Source organism: Giraffa tippelskirchi, chromosome 1 (assembly GCF_054371585.1).
Source record: "Giraffa tippelskirchi isolate mGirTip1 chromosome 1, T2T-mGirTip1v1.2.pri, whole genome shotgun sequence".
In the NCBI taxonomy this organism is placed as follows: domain Eukaryota; kingdom Metazoa; phylum Chordata; class Mammalia; order Artiodactyla; family Giraffidae; genus Giraffa; species Giraffa tippelskirchi.
The window spans coordinates 135,986,036-136,007,057 of record NC_137275.1 but is presented as its reverse complement, the minus strand read 5'-3'; the positions used below and the strand labels follow the sequence as shown (position 1 = coordinate 136,007,057).

At 37.8% G+C, this 21,022-nt stretch overlaps 1 protein-coding gene across 4 annotated transcripts in view; it reads right to left on the bottom strand.

Moving 5' to 3' along the window:
* The window catches only part of LINGO2 (leucine rich repeat and Ig domain containing 2), a 1,356,204-nt gene that overhangs the window by 433,694 nt on the left and 901,488 nt on the right, over positions 1-21,022 (bottom strand). The window lies entirely within an intron of this gene.

Below are 21,022 nucleotides of genomic sequence, written 5' to 3'. Positions count from 1 at the left end.
TCATTCTTTGGTACTTCATCTCCAATAGACAGGGCTTCCCAGATGATGCAGTGGTAAAGAATCTGCCTGCCAATGTGGGAGATGCAAAAGACCAATCCCTGCATCAGGGAGATGCCCCAGAATGGGGAGTGGCAACCACTCCAGTATTCTTGTCTGGAAATTTTCATGGACAGAGGAACCTAGCAGGCTATAGTCACAGATTCCAAAAAAGTTGGACATGACTGAGCACGCATGCATGCACACACTCCAATAGACAGATTACATGGGTACAGGAAACAAGGGGAGGAAGTAGAAGTAGTCAAAACTGATATCACTCCCAGTGGCCTAAATGGGGAATCTGTGCTTTCTAACCCACAAATTTAGACTCTCTGCATCTAGAGATCCTGGTTTTCAGAGGGAGTGTGCTTCATGAGGGGCTTTCCTCATAGCTCAGTCAGTAAATGGTCTGCCTGCAATGCAGGAGACCTGGGTTTGTTTCCTGGGTTGGGAAGGTCCCCTGGAGAAGGAAATGACCACTCATTCTAGTATTCTTGCCTGGAGTATGCAATGGACAGAGAAGCCTGGCGGGCTACAGCTTATGGGGTTGCAAGAGTTGGACATGACTGCGTGACTAAGCACATACACATGCTTCATGAGAGGACACAGTAGGAGTCTCACTGAACTTTAGGACTTACCTTATATCCAATTACTTTGGGTCCCTGTCCTGGGAGACTGGCACAAAGAGGGGAGTCATACTATTAGGGATAAGTGATCATCATCAGGAGGAGGGGCTACTGTCAGATAACAAGGGCAGGGAAGAATTTGCAGTATTCAGGTTGGGAATTTCTTGGTATTTCCTTGTTTTTAATAATAAATGGACAAGTGCAGCAGCCATGGCCTAAGAAGGGACTGGAGCAGGGGTTCAGACCCCTCAGTAATGGCCTGTTCCACCCCCAAGGTAAGCCATATGGATCAATAGAAGTGCTGGTTAAGGATATTCTAGAATAGTTAGTAGAAGAGAGAAAAGAATAAAGGGAGAGTAGTTATCAGCTATGTCCTTGAAACTAGCTGCACTGCCAGGGGCTGGAGTTCTAACCGTCCTCTTAGAGGCTTTGCCAGGAAAGGAGACTTCCTAGAATGCTGAAGGAGCTGTTCCAAGATGCAGTAAATGTAACACATGGAACATGAAGAGCCAAGAGTCACAGGAACGGACATGGTAGATGCTGCAGGACCGAACCCAGATCTCCCACAGGACAAGGCACTCATCCCCCAGCTGCCAGAAATACTGGTTCCTGGTGGCTCACAGTGATTCTTTCCCTAGAGATTTTCCTCATACCACCAAAGGGAAGTGCTTTTCCCAAGATCATTCACCTTCCCACAGGCAGCTCACTCCTAAGACTGATCCTTATACAGATACAAGGGCTTCCCTGATGGCTCACATGGTAAAGAATCTGCCTGCAATGCAAGAGACCCAGGTTTGATTCCTGGGTCAGGAAGATCCCCTGGAGAAGGGAATGGCAGCTCACGTCAGTATTCTTGCCTGGATAATTCCATGGACAGAAGAGCCTGGTGGGATACCGTCCATGGGGTAGCAAAGTGACCAGCTAAGTGCTTTGACTGATAGACCAATGCTTTTACTTTCTTTCACTCATATGGGTAAAAAGACCAGGGCCCCCTTTCGCCTCCTGGGACACCTATAATTAAACACAAATACACTCTTCAACAAACTTCCTGCATCAAAACCTCCATCTCAGAGTTCATTTCTCTGGAAAACTTGACCTAAAGCAAGAATACAAACTCAGAATACATGGAACTGAGAACTGAACACAGATATGACTGGATCTAAAGTCCGTATCCTATTCATTTGATCTTCCCATCGACCATAGAGAAGAGTTTAATCTAATTTTCAACATATTTTTGTCTAGGCAGTAAACACAGTTGATAATGATATGTTTAAACCTGTAAATTAGAAAGCATTCTTCAGTGTTACCCAATGACTACAATTATACTGCTGTAGGAGTGTTAATCTAATCTATTTATGTCTCTTAAATTCCAGACTGACATAAATTAATAGATACAGAAATCTCTATCTACATATCTACATTTATGAATTTATAACATTATATTAAAATATATATGCACATATATGTATGTATCTGTGTATATATAGGGATTCCCTGGTGGCTCAGATGGCACATCTGCCTGCAATTCAGGAGACCCAGGTTCGATCCCTGGGTCAGGAAGACCCCCTGGAGTAGGAAATGGCAACACATTCCAGTACTCTTGCCTAGAAAACCTACACAATATAATTCAAGACTAATTTCAAAGATAATGTGAGAAAAATTTCTAATTATATGCAAGTCTATTTTTGAAGAACAGTATTCTTTCAGTCATGCCATTTTCTAGGGAAAAAAAAATCCAAAACTGCTTTGTTTTGGAAAACTTAAAAGATTAGTTACAGAACAAAGGCTTAAATTTTCTACCATAAATGTAAGGATTTTATCAGGCATGAAATGTAGTCAGAACAATTTATGGTCCAGTAAAATATTACTTCAGGCAGGCTTTACAATCAGAACACAGAATTCTGTTACCTAATTCTGTGCAATTTTGAGAGACTTCAGTTAGGATTTTATAACCAGCGAACAGTTCAACCCACCAGTCATCATCTTTCTGTAATCTCTTGTCTGGAATTATATTGCTTTAAACTGTTCCTAACGAAATTCCAGATCACTAATTCTTTTCATTTGCCCACTCTTAGCTCTGGGTGACATTATTGTACTCTTCTATTTAAACATACATGGTATTCTTGGTCTACTCATGTGGCTCCATGGCAACACTGCACTAAGGGCCTGGCATGATAAATAAACACAAGACAAAATCCGATAAACTGAGACAAGAAAGAAACTTGCCACAGTGAGGCAGAAAATAGTTGTTATACATTGAGAAAGAGCCTACCAGTCGCTGGTGCCTGGCATTGTAACCAGCACATGGTAAATACTTGATAAATATCTTGGCGTGAGTAACTGAATACGTATGTGGGAAGGTAAAATAAAAGGGAGAGAACTGGATGGGACAAAGATCACAAGTGACTGAGTGATGAAATAAAGATAGCACAATGCATTTGGTGAGAATCATTATCTAGTGGTAAAGAACCTGCCTGCCAATGCGAAGACTAAGAGACATGGGTTCAATCCCTGGGTCGGGAAGATCCCCTGGAGGAGGGAATGGCAACCCATTCTAGTATTCTTGCCTGGAGAATCCCATAGACAGAGGAGCCTGGAAGGCTATGGTCCATAGGGTTGCAAACAGTTTGACACAACCTAAGTGAGATTATAGATATTATTTATAAACTAGTCCTTCATATCACTCTTTTAAAATAAAATAAGGAAACCATATAGTAAAAATATGAGACTCTGTATTCGGTCTCCATTCCTCTCTACCCCAAAACACTACATAATATAGAATGGTTTAGAATTCAGAAGTCTCCAACCTTTTTGGCCACAGGGGACAATTTCATGGAAGACAATTTTTCCACGGACCAGAGAGGTGGGGATGGTTTTGGAATGATTCAAGTGCATTACATTTATTGTGCACTTTATTTCTATTATTACTACACCTCAGATCATCAGGCATGGGATCTGAGAGGTGAAGAACCCATAGTTTAGATAAGAGTATAGAGCTGCAGTATGAGAGTTCTGAGCTAGCTACAGTATAAGTTCTCCCCCACTAATGCCATGGCAAGTTTTATTATTACATCTGTTCCATATAGAGTGAGGTAGGGAATGAGCTCGAATTGCTTTTCAGTAGTCATATCAATATGGAGTACTGCTTTTTGTTTTGGAGACCAAATTTTGACAAATCCACAAACAAATGGGACACAATATAGGAGGAAGGCTAAGTTAATAAAGAAAATCAAAATAACATTAATATAAGAAATCACTGAAAGAATTGAACGTGAGCTCAGGAAGCATGTGAGCTGTTTCGGAATATCAGAGAAAACATTATAAAATTTTACCTAGAGATATTTGAAGTAACTAAGGAAGAATACTAAAAACTGTTTCGAGATGGTTTGTGCCCTAAGACAAAAGTTGGTGAATTACAGACTGCCAAATCTGGCCACCAGTTTTATGCTCTTTATTTACACATTGTTTTTGTCTGCTTTACTGCTACAGTAGGAGATGTGAGGAGTTGTGACAGGGATCATATACCCCACAAAGCCAAGTACATTTACTACGTGACCACACACAGGAAATGTTTGCTGGCACCTGCCTCAAGAAAGAGTCACTCATTCATTTATTCGTTCATTTAGCAAACATATTTCAAGAAAATATACTGTTTCTAAAATGTATCAGACACTGACAATACACAGGTAAGACACAGTTTTAGCCCTGATACCAATCTCCCTGCCACCAGACATAAATTGTGTGACTATTAACAAAGCATATTTTGGAGAGGAGCAAATCACAAAACGTATTATTGAACTCAGTGCCTTCAAAGGTTTCTTTCAACTGTGAAATTCTTTAAAAGGGGAATTGTCATGGAGGAAAAGGTCTTGAAAAGCAGGTAAATGAAAACAGATGAAGAAATAGGGGGCTTGGGGTTCCTTTAGTTACGGGGAAGAGTCAAGGTAAATGATCAGAGAATAAAGACCAGTAAAATTATATCTGGTATATGGGGTAGAGTGAGTACAGAGGACATATGTCTGGATAGACCAAAACACTGTATGTGAAAGATATTTTTTACAGGCTTGACAATTTTTCAGCTTATTTCAGACAACAGGATGCTATGAATGAAGTCTTTTTGAAAAGGAGTACTATAAACAAAGTGAAATTCTGGGAAGATCAATTTGACATAGATATGTAGGATGGATTGGAGATGAAATATAGAACAGTTGCAGTACAGGCTTAAAATAAGCACAAAATACTAAAAACTGGATGGGAAGAAGGAAGCAGGAATGCATGTGTATTTCACATGAATGGAGCATGTTGGGTCCACAGCAACTCAGGCTCACTAGAAAAAAAAAGAGCAGGAGCTGGGTGTGACTAGGGTTCTGCACCTGGACGTATATTATTTCTTTCCCAGAGCCAGAAAAGTCCTCTGTCCATGGCCCAAAGGAACTTGGTAAACTCTACTGTGCTTTGAGTCAATATCCAAGAAAGTCCAGCATGATGGGTAGAAAGTAATGCTGTTCAGAACAGGATCCCTGACAGTGATGATGACTATATAGAATATGTTTGGACTTTCAGAGAGGAAGCCATCATCTTTTCCAGGGCCCTAGTTAATGAACAACTGAGAAGTGGATTGCATCAAGTCTGAAAACAAAACGCAGAGCAAACAAACAAATAAAACAGTCCCCTAAAACCCAAAAACTCCAAGCCAAAAAAAGAAAAGCTAGAAATTTGACTGTAGAGTTTTAATTAACACAATAGAAATAGGGAAAATATGTGTCTCTGGATATTTGTGCGCCAAGGGCAGCGAGAATAATTCCAGGCCCCACTGGTTGGTGAGTTTGAGGTTGTTGATATGATATGCAATGTGGAGCTGGGTGTAGCTCTGCATATAGGTAGCAAATCTCAGGAAATATAGACACTTCTTGGCGAATAAGTATAACTGTGTTCGTATGGAAATCACATGTGCCCTTTCCAATTTGGACTTGACATATATATTGAATACACAAGACCATACTTAAGGTCTAAATGGGTATCATCAAGGAGGAAAAAAAAGGCAATGATCTTTTCAAAGAAGGTCAGCTACTTTAAGGTCCTCATTAGTCTTAGACTATAACCATGACCTTGAAAGAAAATCTTTACCTTCCGCCCAGAGTCCACTCAATTGTGTCTGATGAAAGTGTTTAGCTTAGAGAAAGTTGACCATGTACTGATAACTGAGGAAATCATCTGGATGGCCACTGTTATTGCATATCTAACCTAACCATCCTATTGTGCTGAGAAGAAGCCCACAGTTACCAGTTTGGGGAAGACTATTGACCACATCATTAGAATGTTGCCTTGTGGATCAACAGATTCAGACCATCATTCAAATTTTGTATCTTAAGTGTTTTTTTTTTTTCCTGTTTACATATACAAAAATGTCTACATACTTTTAATGCACATAGTGATCATGTGTTGAGTAGGTCACAGTAAAAACAGCAGAATCTTTGGGGTCAGACACACCTAGGTTGGATCCCAGCATCACTACATATTTACAGGGAAAGACTGGGAAAGTTCCATAACTTCTCTGAACCTCAGTTTCCTTATATATAAAATGGAAATAATTAAAAGATGCTTGTCCCTTGGAAGAAAAGCTATGACAAACCAAGACAGCATATTAAAAAGCAGAGACATCACTTTGCCAACAAAGGTCAGTATAGTCAAAGCTATGTTGTGTTTTTTTTTTTTTAGTCACATAAGGATGTGAGAGTTGGACCTTAAAGAAGGCTGAGAACTAAAGAATTGATGCTTTCAAACTGTGGTGTTGGAGAAGACTCTTGAGAGTCCCTTGTATAGCATGGAGATCAAATCAGTCAATCCTTAAGAAAATTAGTCGTGAATATTCACTGGAAGGACTGATGCTGAAGCTGAAGCTCCAATACTTTGGCTACCTAATGCAAAGAGCTGACTCATTGGAAAAGACCCTGATGCTGGGAAAGATTGAAGGCAGGAGAAGAAGGGGACAACAGAGGATGAGATGGTTGGATGGCATCACCAATTCAATGGACATGAGTTTGAGCAAACTTTGGGAGATGGTGAAAAACAAGGAAGTCTGGTGTGTTGCAATCCATGGGGTCGCAAAGAGTTGGACAGCACTGAGTGATTTACCTACCTCAAGATTTGTTTTGAGAAAGTGAGATGCTATACAGATAGTGGGCTTCCCTGGTGGCTCAATCAGTAAAGAATCCACCTCCACTGAGAGAGACCTTGGTTTGATCCCTGGGTTGGGAAGATCTCCTAGAGAAGAGGATGGCAACCTACTCCAGTATTGTTGCCTGGAGAAGCCGCTAGGACAGGGGAGCCTGGTGGGCTGCAGTTCATGGAGTAGCAAGAGCTGGACACTACTGAGTGACTAAGCATAGCACATACAGATAGTGCCCAGCATTTATTAGACATAAACTAAGTATTAGCTCCTTTTCTTCTTTAATAATATTACTGAAGTATTAAACTATCAGTTAATTGTATTTATCATCTGTGTCATTCAAAATATAAAAGAATTATTAGAACATCTCAAATGTCCAGAATCCAGATATTCTCACATGAAATGATTCACATGAAAAACTCTTTATATATGTCTCTGTAAAACAATCACATCAATAAATTATATATTAAATGAGTTTAGCTAACTACTTAGAACACATTGTAGACCATTAATAGGTGTTCATTTATATTAAGGACAGAAATAGTATCCATAGAGAGAGTTAGTTGAAAGCCAAGTAAACACATTTACTATTTCCTTTGCTGTACATCAGCAGTATTCAGAGCAAAGCCCTGAATCTCAGAGGGCTCATTCATGTGCGATCTCTGGCTCCTCAATGGCTGAAAACCTCATATAGGAATATATGATTAAGTTCTGCAAGCCACCCTGCACATTTCAATGGAAAGCACTAAAGCGTAGTGGCTGATAACACTCGCTCTGCTTTGAGACAGCCTCTTCATGCTCTTTAATTTGCTGTGTGCTCTTCGACAAGTTACTTAGTTCCTATGCTTGTGTTCTTGATCTGTAAAATGGAAGTGGTAATAAAAGAGCATCTATCTCACTGGACTCCAGTAAGGATTAAAAGAGAAACAGCAATTAATGTGTTTGATACTTTGGAATCACCAAATAAATACTATCATGGTTTCTTTCATACTTTTTTCCCCAAACAAGGTTTGTGGAGATTTATACTATGCATAACAATTAGAAGAAAGACAAAAAAAAAAAAAGGAATCCTATGGTAAAACGTCATAGTTGTAGAGGTAGGGTTTTCTACCCTTCCTCAAGCCCAGTCTAGAACCAAGTCTCCTGGTTAAAAATCTTAATTTGCACCTGCCTGGTGGCTAAGACAGTAGAGAATCTGCCTGCAGTGTGGGAGACTAAGGTTCAGTCTCTGGGATGGGAAGATCCCCTGAAGGAGGAAATGGCTACCAACTTCAGTATTCTTGCCTGGAGAATTCCATGGACAGAGGAGCCTGGCGGGCTGCAGTCCATGGGGTCGCAAAGAGTCAGACATGACTGAGCGACTAACACTTTCACACACACCTGCCATGTGAGATGATGACTATTCATTCAAGTGTGCACTTCAGGCCATTGATGGGGTGGCCTCTGTGCATCTTACAGGAAGTACTCAGCCTTTAAGCTGAAGTACTATAGGCCTTCAGTCTTTTCTGTGCGTAAGAGCAGAGATTTCTGGGCTTCTTCTTATCTTTCTGTATAGCCCCTTTTCTACCTGGAATGCTTTTTCTTCCCTTCCTTAATATCCCAAAAATGACCGTAGAGTGTGGGAAAGGCTTATTAGGAAAGGAAGTATGTGGACTCTTTGGAAGAAAGTTTTCAGTAAAGGACAACATATTCAAAACAGTAGAAACTGGTGGGAAGACCTGTGGCTTCCAGACAGTGGGAAGACAAGCTCCTCAGGGGTCGTCACTTGGAAGGAGGCAGTCCCTACTGAGAATCTCCCAGTGAGTGAAGCCATTAACATAGACAGGAATTGGGATTTGAGGGAGTAAAAGGGGGTTGTCAGCTCTAAGCCCCAGCCATTAAATTAATGTTGAATCTTGATTTATGCTAATGACACTTAGCAATGTAATTCTCTGTAAGAGCATCTGTACAATAGCTCAGATATTCCCAGAGGTGTTTAGAGAGAGGGAGTAAGTCAACCAGATAATATTGTGTGAAATTAATTAAACAGGGACTTTAATATAAGGATGCTCTGAATTGGAAAATACATCTGTTTTGTATAAACATTTTCTTTCACCTCACCTGCGGTGTTTAGGTTTACCTAGAATTCTCATGGGAGAAGAATTTGGGGTAGAAAATTCTATGATCTTATGCTAATGCAGAAAATTTTATAAGTCTTGAGAGCAGGACTGCATCTATGAAATCCTTCTCATATATTTCATATTCACCAAAACATTATACAATATGACATGAGGAAATTTACAAATATTAAATTAGTAGTAATGGACATGAGTTTGAGTAAGCTCTGGAAGTTGGTGATGGACAGGGAAGCCTGGCATGCTGCAGTCCATGGGGTCACAAAGAGTCGGACACGACTGAGTGACTGAACTGAACTGAAAGAGTACTGAACTACTGATTTCTACTGCAAATAGTAGTTAGATAATTCAAAAGCTATATTTAGGTATTAATAATTAGTCATTTTTAATAATGTAATAAGCAAACCTCCTGTCAACACAAAAACTAGAAAATTGACTTTATGCTCTTCCTAAACCCCAAACATATGAACCCATCTCTTCAGGCAATCAGCATTTTGAAGTTCACATTTATTATTATCTTTCTTTCCTATTTTACAGTTTGATTGCATCTATAATTATTTATTTGAAAAGGTGTTTATATATGTGTATGTTTATGATGTTTTTAACTTAAAACATGTTGCATTTAATCATTTTATCTTGTTTTTTTTCAGTTAAATTTTTATGATAGTTATTGATATATTTGAACCTGCTGCCACATATCATTTCAACTTAATCTTTTCTATACTTTAAAAAATAATTATCGTCTCCATTTATTTTTCCCATTATTTTATAAACAAATATTTCAGTACATATAACATTCACTGACCTCTACTCCCCAAATATGTCTGATATTATCATTCTGGAAATTTTAATTTTAATTTTAATTTTAGTGTTATTATGGTATTTTCATTACCAGAATTTTAATTTTGTCTCAGCTTGCAGATGTTTATTCTTGTTCTTTTCTCTTAGCAAGTTTTAAAACTATAATTTTTAACAAAGAATAAAAACTTTTAAAATACCATATAAACATCACCTAAGATTTATCTACTTTCTTATTTAAATATTTATGCAAACTGTTCCTGGCATGTGTCTTTAGCAAAGTTTCAGAGGTTTTGTATGATAGAGAATATCATCTTCTCATTTAAATAACAGCTGGCTATGAAATATTAGGTCTTCTGTGCTTTTAATACTTTAAATACACTCCACTGTTTTCTGGCATTAAATGTTGCATATGAAAAATCTGATGTTGCTCTGATTTTTGTTTCTTCTATTCATTCTTCCTTTATTCAGTTAATATTTACTCCTATTACTATGTGATGCACTAAGTTAGGCACCAGGGTCCAAGAGTATACAGAGAAGCCCGTCTACAATAACTCTGGGAGGTTGTCCTCTATTGAAACACAAGAATATATATATATATATATATATATATATATATATATATATTTACTTTTCTTAAAAATTTTATTTTTAATTGAAGGATAATTGCTTTACACTATTGTGTTGGTTTCTGCCAAACAGTAAACATAAAAGTTGTCTACATTCCAGTAGTCATTTTATATTCGATATTCTTGGCCATTTAAAAAGAGCCATTAAGTGTTTGTAGAATAGAAACATGGGATATATCTGGGTTTTACTTTTCCCTGGTCACCTAATTCTTACTCTGAATCTACTTACTACTATTTTATAGTCAGTTTTAATAAGTAAAGCTGATTTCTTATCTTACAAAATAGATGCTTTGGAAAATCACAAGTGAGTGGAGGACTCCTACAGACCAGCCAGTGAAAACGGAGTAGTGGGAACAGTCAATAAACCAATGGTGATGGAGAAAATTGAACAAAGGGAGACCACAGCAAGCAGAGAAGCTAAATACTCAAAACACTGATACCCAAGGCCACTGAGTAAAGGAATAGATAGTTGTAAACATTTTGACAGCTCCTGTGGGCATCATTGACTTACAAGCCAGCATAATGACAGACACAAAATCTTAGAATTGACTTTACTGTCATATACTATTTCTCATAACTTGACAAACAGGAGGTGGCTTAGATCATTTCCACCACATCACAGCTATCATGGAAGTCTGTATAAGACACTAACACTGCTTTTTCCTCAAATATGTTATTAAAGACATTGGCATTGCAAGGTAAACATGAGTATTAAGTAGACCTATGGTATGAGACCTCCTTAACATTTCTTGAATTATGTGATAAAGAAAGAGGAAAGTGCTTGGGTACAAAGATAAAAAATAAAGAAAGAAAGAAGCACGTGTCTTGGTGTTTAAGCTACTAATACAAAAATACCGTAGATGGGATGACTTGAACAACCAGAATTAATATCTCACATTTTAGAAGGCTGGGAAGCCCAAGATCATGTCACTGGTAGCTGCGATGTCTGGTGAGGCCCTCTTCCTGTTTCAAAGATGGTGGTTGTCCCACTGTGTCCTCACATGATAGAAGGGGTGAAGGAGCTCTTTGGGGACTCTTTTTTTTTCTTTTTTTAATTTATTTATTTTTAATTGAAGGACGATTACTTTACAATATTGTGTTGGTTTATGTCAAGCATCAGCATGAATCAGCCCTAGCTACACATATGCCCCATCCCTCTTGAATCTCCCTCTCACCTCCCTCCCCATCTCACCCCTCTAGATTGTTACAGAGCTCCAGTTTGAGTTCCCTGATTCATACAGCACATCCCTCATTGGCTATCTAATTTACACATGGTAATTAAGTTTCCATGTTACTGTCTCCATACATCCTACCCTCTCCTTCCTCCCCACCCACCGTGTCCATAAGTCTGTTCTCTGTGTCTGTGTCTCCATTGCTGCCCTGCAAATAATTTCATCAGTGCCATCTTTTTAGATTCCATATATATGCATTAGTATATGATATTTGTTTTTCTCTTTCTGACTCACTTCACTCTGTATAATAGCAAATGAAACAACTGACAAAGGATTAATTTCCAAAATGTACAAGCAGCTCATACAACCAATACCAGAAAAACAAACAACTCAACCAAAAAGTGGGGAAAAGACCTAAACAGACATTTCTCCAAAGAAGACATACAGATGGCTAATAAACACATGAAAAGATGCTCAACATCACTCATTATTAAAGAAATGCAAATCAAAACAGCCATGAGATATCACCCCACACTGATCAGACTGGCCATCATCAAAAAGTCCACAAACAATAAATGCTGGAGAGGGTGTGGAGAAAAGGGAACGCTCTTGCACTGCTGGTGGGAATGCAAACTGATTCAGCCATTATGGAAGATGGTATGGACATTCCTTAAAAAACTAGGAATAAAACCACCATGTGACCCCAGCAATCCCACTACTAGGCATATACCCTGAGGAAACCAAAACTGAAAAAGACACATGTAATCCAGTTTTCACTCAAGCAATCTGGATGCCCATCAATAGATGAATGAACTGTAGGTTCTCTACAGAGTTTAAAATTTAAAAAAAAATGTATTAAATATATAGTAATAAATATCATATATTAACACAAATACATGGAATCGGGAAAAATGGTATAGACATTCTTATTTGTAAAACATAGAGACATAGATGTAGAGGACAAACATATGGACACCAAGGGGGAAATGGGGAGTGAGTTGAATTGGGAGGTTGAGATTGATATATATACGCTATTGATATGTACAAAATAGATAACTAATGAGAACCTACTTTATAGCTCAGGGAATCCTACTCAATGATCTATGGTGACCTAAATGGGAAGGAAATTTAAAAAAAAGAGGGTATCTAACTATCTATAACTGATTCACTTTGCTGTAGAGCAGAAACTAATATAACATGGTAAAGCAATTATACCCCAATAAAATTAATTAAAAATAATGTTTATAAACACTGTGTTAGAAATAAAGATTTATAATTTAATAAGGACTGTGTACCTACCATCCAGTATAAGCAATAGGACACATCCTTGACCTTGAAGGCTCTCACGTGTCCATCACTGATACCAGTTACTGTCCTTCCTGACCCCAAAGGTAAATGCAGACACCAAGTTTATGTTTTGCTATTCCTTCACTCTTCTTCACAGTTTACCACACTGGTTAATATCGCTAAACATAGTATCCTGGTTTTCAAGTTTATGAAACTAGGCTTGATTTTTTTTTCCTCTTCAGGATTATGTCCCTAAGATTGATTCATGTTGTGCAGCTTATTTTATTCACTCTTATTGCTGGAGAGTATTATATTATATGAATATACCACATTTCCCCCTCTGCCTGCTGTTGAGGGGCATTTGGGATTTTCCCAGCATTTTGCTGTTAAAAACATTGCCACTTTTAACATTCATGCATGAATATCAGGCTTGAGAGTCCTGAGACACATAAAGAAGAGTTTCCCTTAGGTTTATAGACAGGAGTAGAGTTGCCAAACAATAAGAATGCCTGTGTTCACATTTACTATGATATGCCAGACTGTTTTCTAAATCTGTTAACTTGAACCATGGACTTTTAAATCTTCTGTTTGTTCCATGCCTTTTAGTGTTTGCCGATCTTGTATCTTACTCTTGATTTTAATGTATATTTTTTGGCTACTAATGAGGTTGATGATACACGACTTCTCATTGGTAAATGCCTATTCAAGGTATTTCTTGTGTGTTTTGTGATTTTTTTTTTACTCTAATCTCACATTCCTTGAGTAATTCGTTGATGTAGTAGTTTTTGATGCCTGAGACAAATGTGGATTCACCCAGATATAATTGCATTTCTTTCCTTCCACTCACATAAAAGCTTTATCAAGCTCAGCAACTTGAAGCTAAAGATTAGGTTTGAGGGCTTGTTTGGAACCCCCAAGAAGAATGAATTCAGGCTGCAAATCACACATGAGGACCTGCTTATGGTTATCAAATTTCTTGGGGATTATTTTTTTCCTACACTGAATGTCAAGCTTCAAGGATGGCTATTATTCTTGCTAGTCTCTGGAGTGTAGATAATCTATTAGTAACTTACATGAAAGCAAGGGCACAGCCCTTTAAGTTACCAGATTGCTGGGCATGACCCAACCATGGCACAGAGGCATCATTTTCATTTACTCAGGATTTCCAGACCTCAGCACCCCGAAAGTTTTAATCCATCTCCTAGAAAATTTCACAGTCAACTCCACTCAATGATGTATCCTCCAACAAGGAGCCTATTCATCTATCTAGTTAACAAGCATCTCAACTCCAACAAACAAACAAAAAACAACCCTGTGATCAATTCATTCAGAACTTTGCTAGAAACGTCTATAAACTGTTTGAAATTCAACAGAAATCTAAGATTTCATTGTGCAGTGGAATAAAAATTTTATTTTGAATTATCTATGGATGGCACTAGATGTTTCTAGGTTGAGATAAAATAAAGTCTTAATCTATCCCTGGCATCATGTTCCACATTTCATATTCCCCTTTCTCTCTCTCTTTGTCAGGATTTAGAACAGTGCTAAAAGACCCTGAGTTAATTTGATCAGTTAATCAAAATATTTTAGGGGTCTGGACAAATTTGTATCTCTTGTAACCAAGCAATCTATTTTTATTAGAATCAAGCTCAGGTTTTATAGCTTGATAAACCACTTGACTAATATTAGCTACCAATTTTTTTGAGTGTTTACTATCTGCCAGACAATATGTTAGTGTTTTACATACATTTTAACCATTATAGCTTTCCATGATGGCCCAAGATCGCTTAAGTTAGTAAATGCCTGAGCTGTATTCTTCCACAGGCTCTGCCTTACCTTCTATCACCTGCCACACATCCTGAGAAAATAACACCCCTATTGTTCAAATGCAGCTGCTGCTGCTAAATCGCTCCAGTCGTGTCCGACTCTGTGTGACCCCATAGACAGCAGCCCACCCAGCTCTGCCGTCCCTGGGATTCTCCAGGCAAGAACACTGGAGTGGGTTGCCATTTCCTTCTCCAATGCATGAAAGTGAAAAGTGAAAGTGAAGTCGCTCAGTTGTGTCCAACTCTTGGAGACTGCATGGACTGCAGCCTACCAGGATCCTCCGTCTGTGGGATTTTCCAGGCAAGAGTACTGGAGTGGGTTGCCATTGTCTTCTCCTCAAATCCAGCAGGTGATTACAAAATTAAATTATCTTTTTCAGCACAAACAGGTTTCAAGTTGTTTGGCAAATAACAGTGGAAGAACATTTTTACAATGAAATCTTAATTCATATCCATACATAATAGGTATTTATTCTGAAGCTGTATATTATTAAATAATTATCTAGTTAGTTCACTTTCAGAGAAGGCAATGGCACCCCACTCCAGTACCCTTGCCTGGAAAATCCCACGGATGGAGGAGCCTGGTAGGCTGCAGTCCATGGGGTCGCTAAAAGTCAGACACGACAGAGCGACTTTACTTTCACTTTACAGTTTCATGCATTGGAGAAGGAAATGGCAACCCACTCCAGTGTTCTTACCTGGAGAATCCCAGGGACGGGGGAGCCTGGTGGGCTGCCGTCTATGGGGTCGCACAGAGTTGGACACCAGTGAAGCGACTTAGCAGCAGCAGCCGTTAATTCACTTTATATATTAATCTACCAAGTATGGAGTAAAAAATGGCACAACAGATTTTTCGAGCTTTGGTGTTCATGAACAACTTCCATTGGTCTCCTGCTATTAAAATATTGACATATGCACAGCAGAACAGAAAAAGTTTTCCTTTGAATGCCATATAAATTAAAAAAACAAAACAAAACAAAACTTCACAAAGGAGCTTATGATCATAGCCTGGTAGACCTTGATATATACATACATCTGCCATCTCCTAAATCTTCCTGTGCCCCAGTTACCTGTAAAAGGGGGATATGCATGTTTGAATTCTCTCAGGTAGAGAAGATTTAATGAAGACACAAATGCAAAGCAATTTAATTCTTCAGAGCTAAGAATTTTATAAACAAAAGGCATTATCATTGATGCTCTTGCTATTATTCACTCGTAGTATAAAAAACCTACCAAATGTAGCTAAAGTATAAAAATGATCCAGACTAGCACATCAGTGAAAAAGCTTTTTTCCTTTGCTCTTCTATCTTAGCAGCATTATTTTAAAAGATGCTTGAATTACTTGACAAGTCAAAAAGAACTATTGTTACAGACGGAAAAGTAATCTATATGCAGGTACGGGTCCAACAATACACAACTCTAAGACATGTAAAACCACTAAAACACAGATATGGGTAATTGTCAGAGTAATTTTAATTCATCTTACATTTATTTGCTTATTGACCCATTAACTTAAATCCAGTTTTATTTTAAAATCAACTTTATATTGGTATAATGTATGTATAATACAATTCACACAGTTTGACTGTGAAAATCAATGAGCTGTGACAAATTTAGAAATTCAAATAATAACTACCACGCTGATCAAGATAAAAGATGTTTCCATCTCCTCAGAAATTTCTCTCATGCTTCTTTGCATAGACCCAGTTTTAAATCACTAGAAATCAGATCTATGCTTAAATAGATGCTATTATCTTGGATTAAAAAAAAATAATCCAGATCCTGGATTTCTGCCTGGGCGATGAGGATTAGGGCAGCGGGGGATCATATCTGTTATCCTATTATTTATGAGTTATCATTTCCTCAGAAAGGCCTTCTCCACTCTATCAGCCTTATTTTTCTCTCCTGTTGCACCTTACTTTTTCCTTTATACTTTTTATTACAATTCATAACTCTCTATTTATTTGTGTACGTATGTGAGAGTGTCTGGTGTGTTTATTTAATGTCTCTACCACTCACTGCACTTGAAATTTTCCAAAATTAAGAATCATGTTTTCTTCTTTTTCTATTGTTGATATGTTCTTAATGATGCCTGACACTTTCCTGGCAAAAGATTGTGCTCAGAAATGATCTTTGAATGTACTAATAGACAGCTAATTCATTTAAACAACATTCACTAAGTACCTACCATAGGCAGATGGATTGCATTGTACTGGAGATCTAAGGGTGAAAAAGGATTTTAATAAGCAGATTTTAACTTATGTTGAATCCAGAATTATGTGGCTATAAAAAAAAAAAACCTCAGCTTTTACAATCTTATTCATTACTATCACTAAGTTTCTACTGTATGTGTGGTACTAGGTGAGTTACTTGATGCATATTAATTTGAGAATATTTCAAAAGTAGCTACAGATAAGCCTAATCTAATAAATTTTTAATTATTTGAAGCTTTGTTCCAAAAATGTAAATTTAGGAATCAAATACAAAATTCTATAATGAGTTATTTTCTATTATTTCAGAGCAGAATATCAACACAATAGAATGACTGGCAACTGTTTTCAATGATAAAATGTGGATCTGACTATTAGAATTTAAATGAGTTGTTTAACAAGTTATGGGTTTTTTTTTTTCCACCTCTAGCTGGAGGGTATACTCACCCCAAGGGTGAAATTGTGAACCTTACTGAGGGAGAATCTATCATTAGGGCCAATCTTAATTACGACAACCTCGTGAGAAAGCTATCTGAATGGTGAGTTTCAGAAAAAAAAAGTCTCTTGGATAAAAACTTTGCCTGAAATCAAGCAGCCAGCAAGTAGATGACTTTACATTTGAATTCAAGACAATCTACTCCAGTGTTTACCTTCTTTAAATGAGTATTTCTAATATCTGCACTGCACCATCTACTATGTACTTTTCTAGGCACTGGGAACACAATAGTGAACAAAACATGAACACTGCACTCACACAGCTCACATCCTAGAACATGTGATAAGAAAACTGATGTTTACTAGCATCTGGTAGAGCACACTTTCTGTTAGCTCATCATGTCCTTACAGTACCCTGGGAGTTCAGCTTGCAAATGACATCATTCTCTTTTCGTAGACATGGGAACTGAAGCTGAACAGCTAAGACTGGAGCCTACTTCTTCTGGCTCAAACCTGATGTTTTGCTGACTGCTAAATCAATGAAACCTTCAAATTCCATCCTTAAGGTAGAAGATGTGGTGATCATACTAACATCAATAGAGTGAAATAGAAGGCAAGACCATTTATCAGGAGGACAGGAGTGGGTGGTGGTCGGTAACAAAAGACAGATGTTAATGAAGAGCTATAGAGTGGAATGCAAAGCAAGATCGACTGTCAGATGCTAACACAGAGCCTTACCATGTAGAACACAACAGCCTGACTTCCATCTTCCAGCAGCTTCCATCCCTCTATGGCTTTGTATAGAGATTGCAGGGCCCTAGTGTAGCAGGAAGGCCAGAGATACCAGAAAATTCACACATACCCTTCTTTCAAGCAATCATAGGATAACGACTAACAGGAGTTGGTAAATGTATATTCTTTGCTCCTTAGGTGGGTAACTCTGAGAAAAAAAAATCTTCCTATGCTGACTGCCAGAGCTCAGCTCATCGAATTAGGCTCCAGTTACAGGAGAGCTGGGCTTCCCTAGTGGCTCAGATGGTAAAGAATCTGCCTTTGATTCTTTACCATCTGAGCCTTCTTTACCAAAGGAGGCGTGGGTTCATTCCCTGGGCCCGGAACCCCTAGAGAAGGCAATGGCTACCCACTCCAGTATTCTTGCCTGGAAAATCTCATGGACAGAGGCACCTGGCAGGCTGCAGTCCATGGGGTCACAAAGAATCGGACACGACTGACTGACACTACAGGAGGGCTAAGTTGATTGAGGTCACATCCTTTACTGGCTCCTTTTTATTCCTGGCCTCACTCCCCACCGATGATTCTTAGGATTAACTCCTGAATACATTCCCTTTGTACCAGATGCTCTGCTTGGGGGAACCAAGGCAAGTCTATCAGCTGATTCACAAAAGTGAGGGCACCCAGCCAGTAGCCCTAGAATCAATGGATGAGTATCAAAGCCATCCTTATAAATCCAAAAATCTCTGGGAGTGTTTCACTCTGCACAGAATCGATGAATTTTCCCTTTGAGGAATTCACTGCAATATTCTCTAATTCTGAATGCTGTCAGGGATATGAAATGTGGTTTTGCTTACAAATCAAATAGCAATTGATTCCTCCACCACCAAAAGAGAATCATATCACAGTGAAGAATGCCCACCCTCCCCTTTAATCCCCACTGCCCCCACCAATGTTTTCCTCTCTCTCCTCCACCTCTTTCTGCCTCCCTCCATCACTTCCTCCCTAATTTTATTATTTCCTTCCTTTCTTCCTACAGAATATATAATCTTACCTAAATCATAGCTTTTTTTGAAAAGAGACGTTTCTTTAGTTAAGAAAGTAGGGAGATACAAAGTAACTGTTATTATCTTTCCTCCCTTGATATCTTTTGTTTTCTAAAACTCTCTGAAGATTTATGGAGGTAGGTAGAGGTACTAAGAAAGAAAAAAATATATTATTAGTCTTGAGCTGTACCTGGAGCTCTTTTTTATTACCCAATACAATACACATAGATTCTTATTAAGAAAGAAAATCCTCTGTGAAGGAAATAATCCATTTTATTTTCCAAATGAGCACAGAACAGCTAAGAGAAAGAACAGAATTAACAATAGAATTCTCAGCCTAAATCCCTTGTCATTTCCTTTAGTAAAATGAACACAGGTAGAGGATGTATTAATTTCATTATAAGATAGAAGAACTAAATTCACCTTATCTTTTTGTATTTAACTCCTGTTTGGCATAAGGCTATTGCTATCTCATTTATCAAATTATCAGAGCTCAAACAACTACCTATCTTGGCACTTGGGAAGAGAAAGACTTCCTTATTTTATTAAAATACATAGAATCATTGACACAGGAAACAATATTAACATGTCCTTCATAAAGGTCCTGCTGGTAAGTCAGTCCCAACCCATCATCACAACCAGTAACTGTCCACACTTGAAGCCAACAGATGAAAGCCCTTCATACTATTCCCTAAAGTAAGCTCAATAATCACAAATTAACCTTGGTCAATTATGTGCTTACAAGAAATAAAGGTGATAAAAGAAAACTATGTAAATAATTTATTAATAATCAACTTTATTCAAGAAATTCAAGGTGAGGTGTGTTGGAAAATCTCATTTTCTTAATTGTGATATTACTTCAAATTGGCATTCTCTCTCTTTTTCAATGCCTACATATTAGATGTTTATAAAAAAGAATAGGTGTTCATTGCCAAGAATGTGGATATTCTGTAAAGTATATTTCAAAGGCATTTCAACTGTGATATTGAAGTAAAAGCCAAAGACATAGAAGTAAAGCCACTTCTACAATAATAGAAGTGAAACAATATTTAGGTTCATGCTGCTCAGAGTGGGAAGCCTGGTCCCCTTTGCATACATCAGTATGGCAAGATTCATACCAAGTCAATGGACAAAACTGGTACATGGCTCCAGTTCAGGGGTAGGTAAATCAGAGTATTATTTATATAGAAAAACAAATTGACACATATTATGTCACACTCTATTTCTGATACAAATTTATTGTTATGGTAAACCAGGCTGCAGAAAAAAAAAAATAGCTGTTATAATGAATTCAATGCAATTAAATTTTTCTTATGTAAAAAAAAGTCATATAGATAGAGGATAAAGTTGAATGCAAAAACTGACTGTACAACTTCTTGAGATAAAATATTAGCATTCAGTTAAGTCTCTCAATTGCAGATGGTCCATTTAGTTTGTTGCTCAAACCTCTGTAGGGCAAGTTCACGGCTCTGGCATTGAGGATATTTTCATGGAAAATTCTGAAAAGCACTTATTAAGTTTGGTTATTAGTGGTTGTAGAAATTCCAGCAAACCTTCCCTCTTGGCACATAAAAAATTAATGTTAGATCTTAAATTTGGCTCTTTGGTCTTTGATATTTAGATTCATTTGGTAAAGCTGGAAATATACCCTACATCACATTCCTATCAGTTTATCTCAGTTAAAAAACATACTAAAACTTAGAATGTTCATTGGGCAACAGGAGACTGAGGAAAGGGTCAGTTAACCACCACAATTCACACTGAGCCCTTGGTAACATAACAGAAAACTGAGGATCCCATCCAACTAGGTATATGGCACTGGGACTTCTGACTCTCCATTTCCTCTCTGCAAAATGTGGTAGATTATTTATTCAAAAGACACATAGAAATTACTGCAGGCCAAGTGCCACTCTAAGCAGTTTGCACTAATTGACTCATTTAA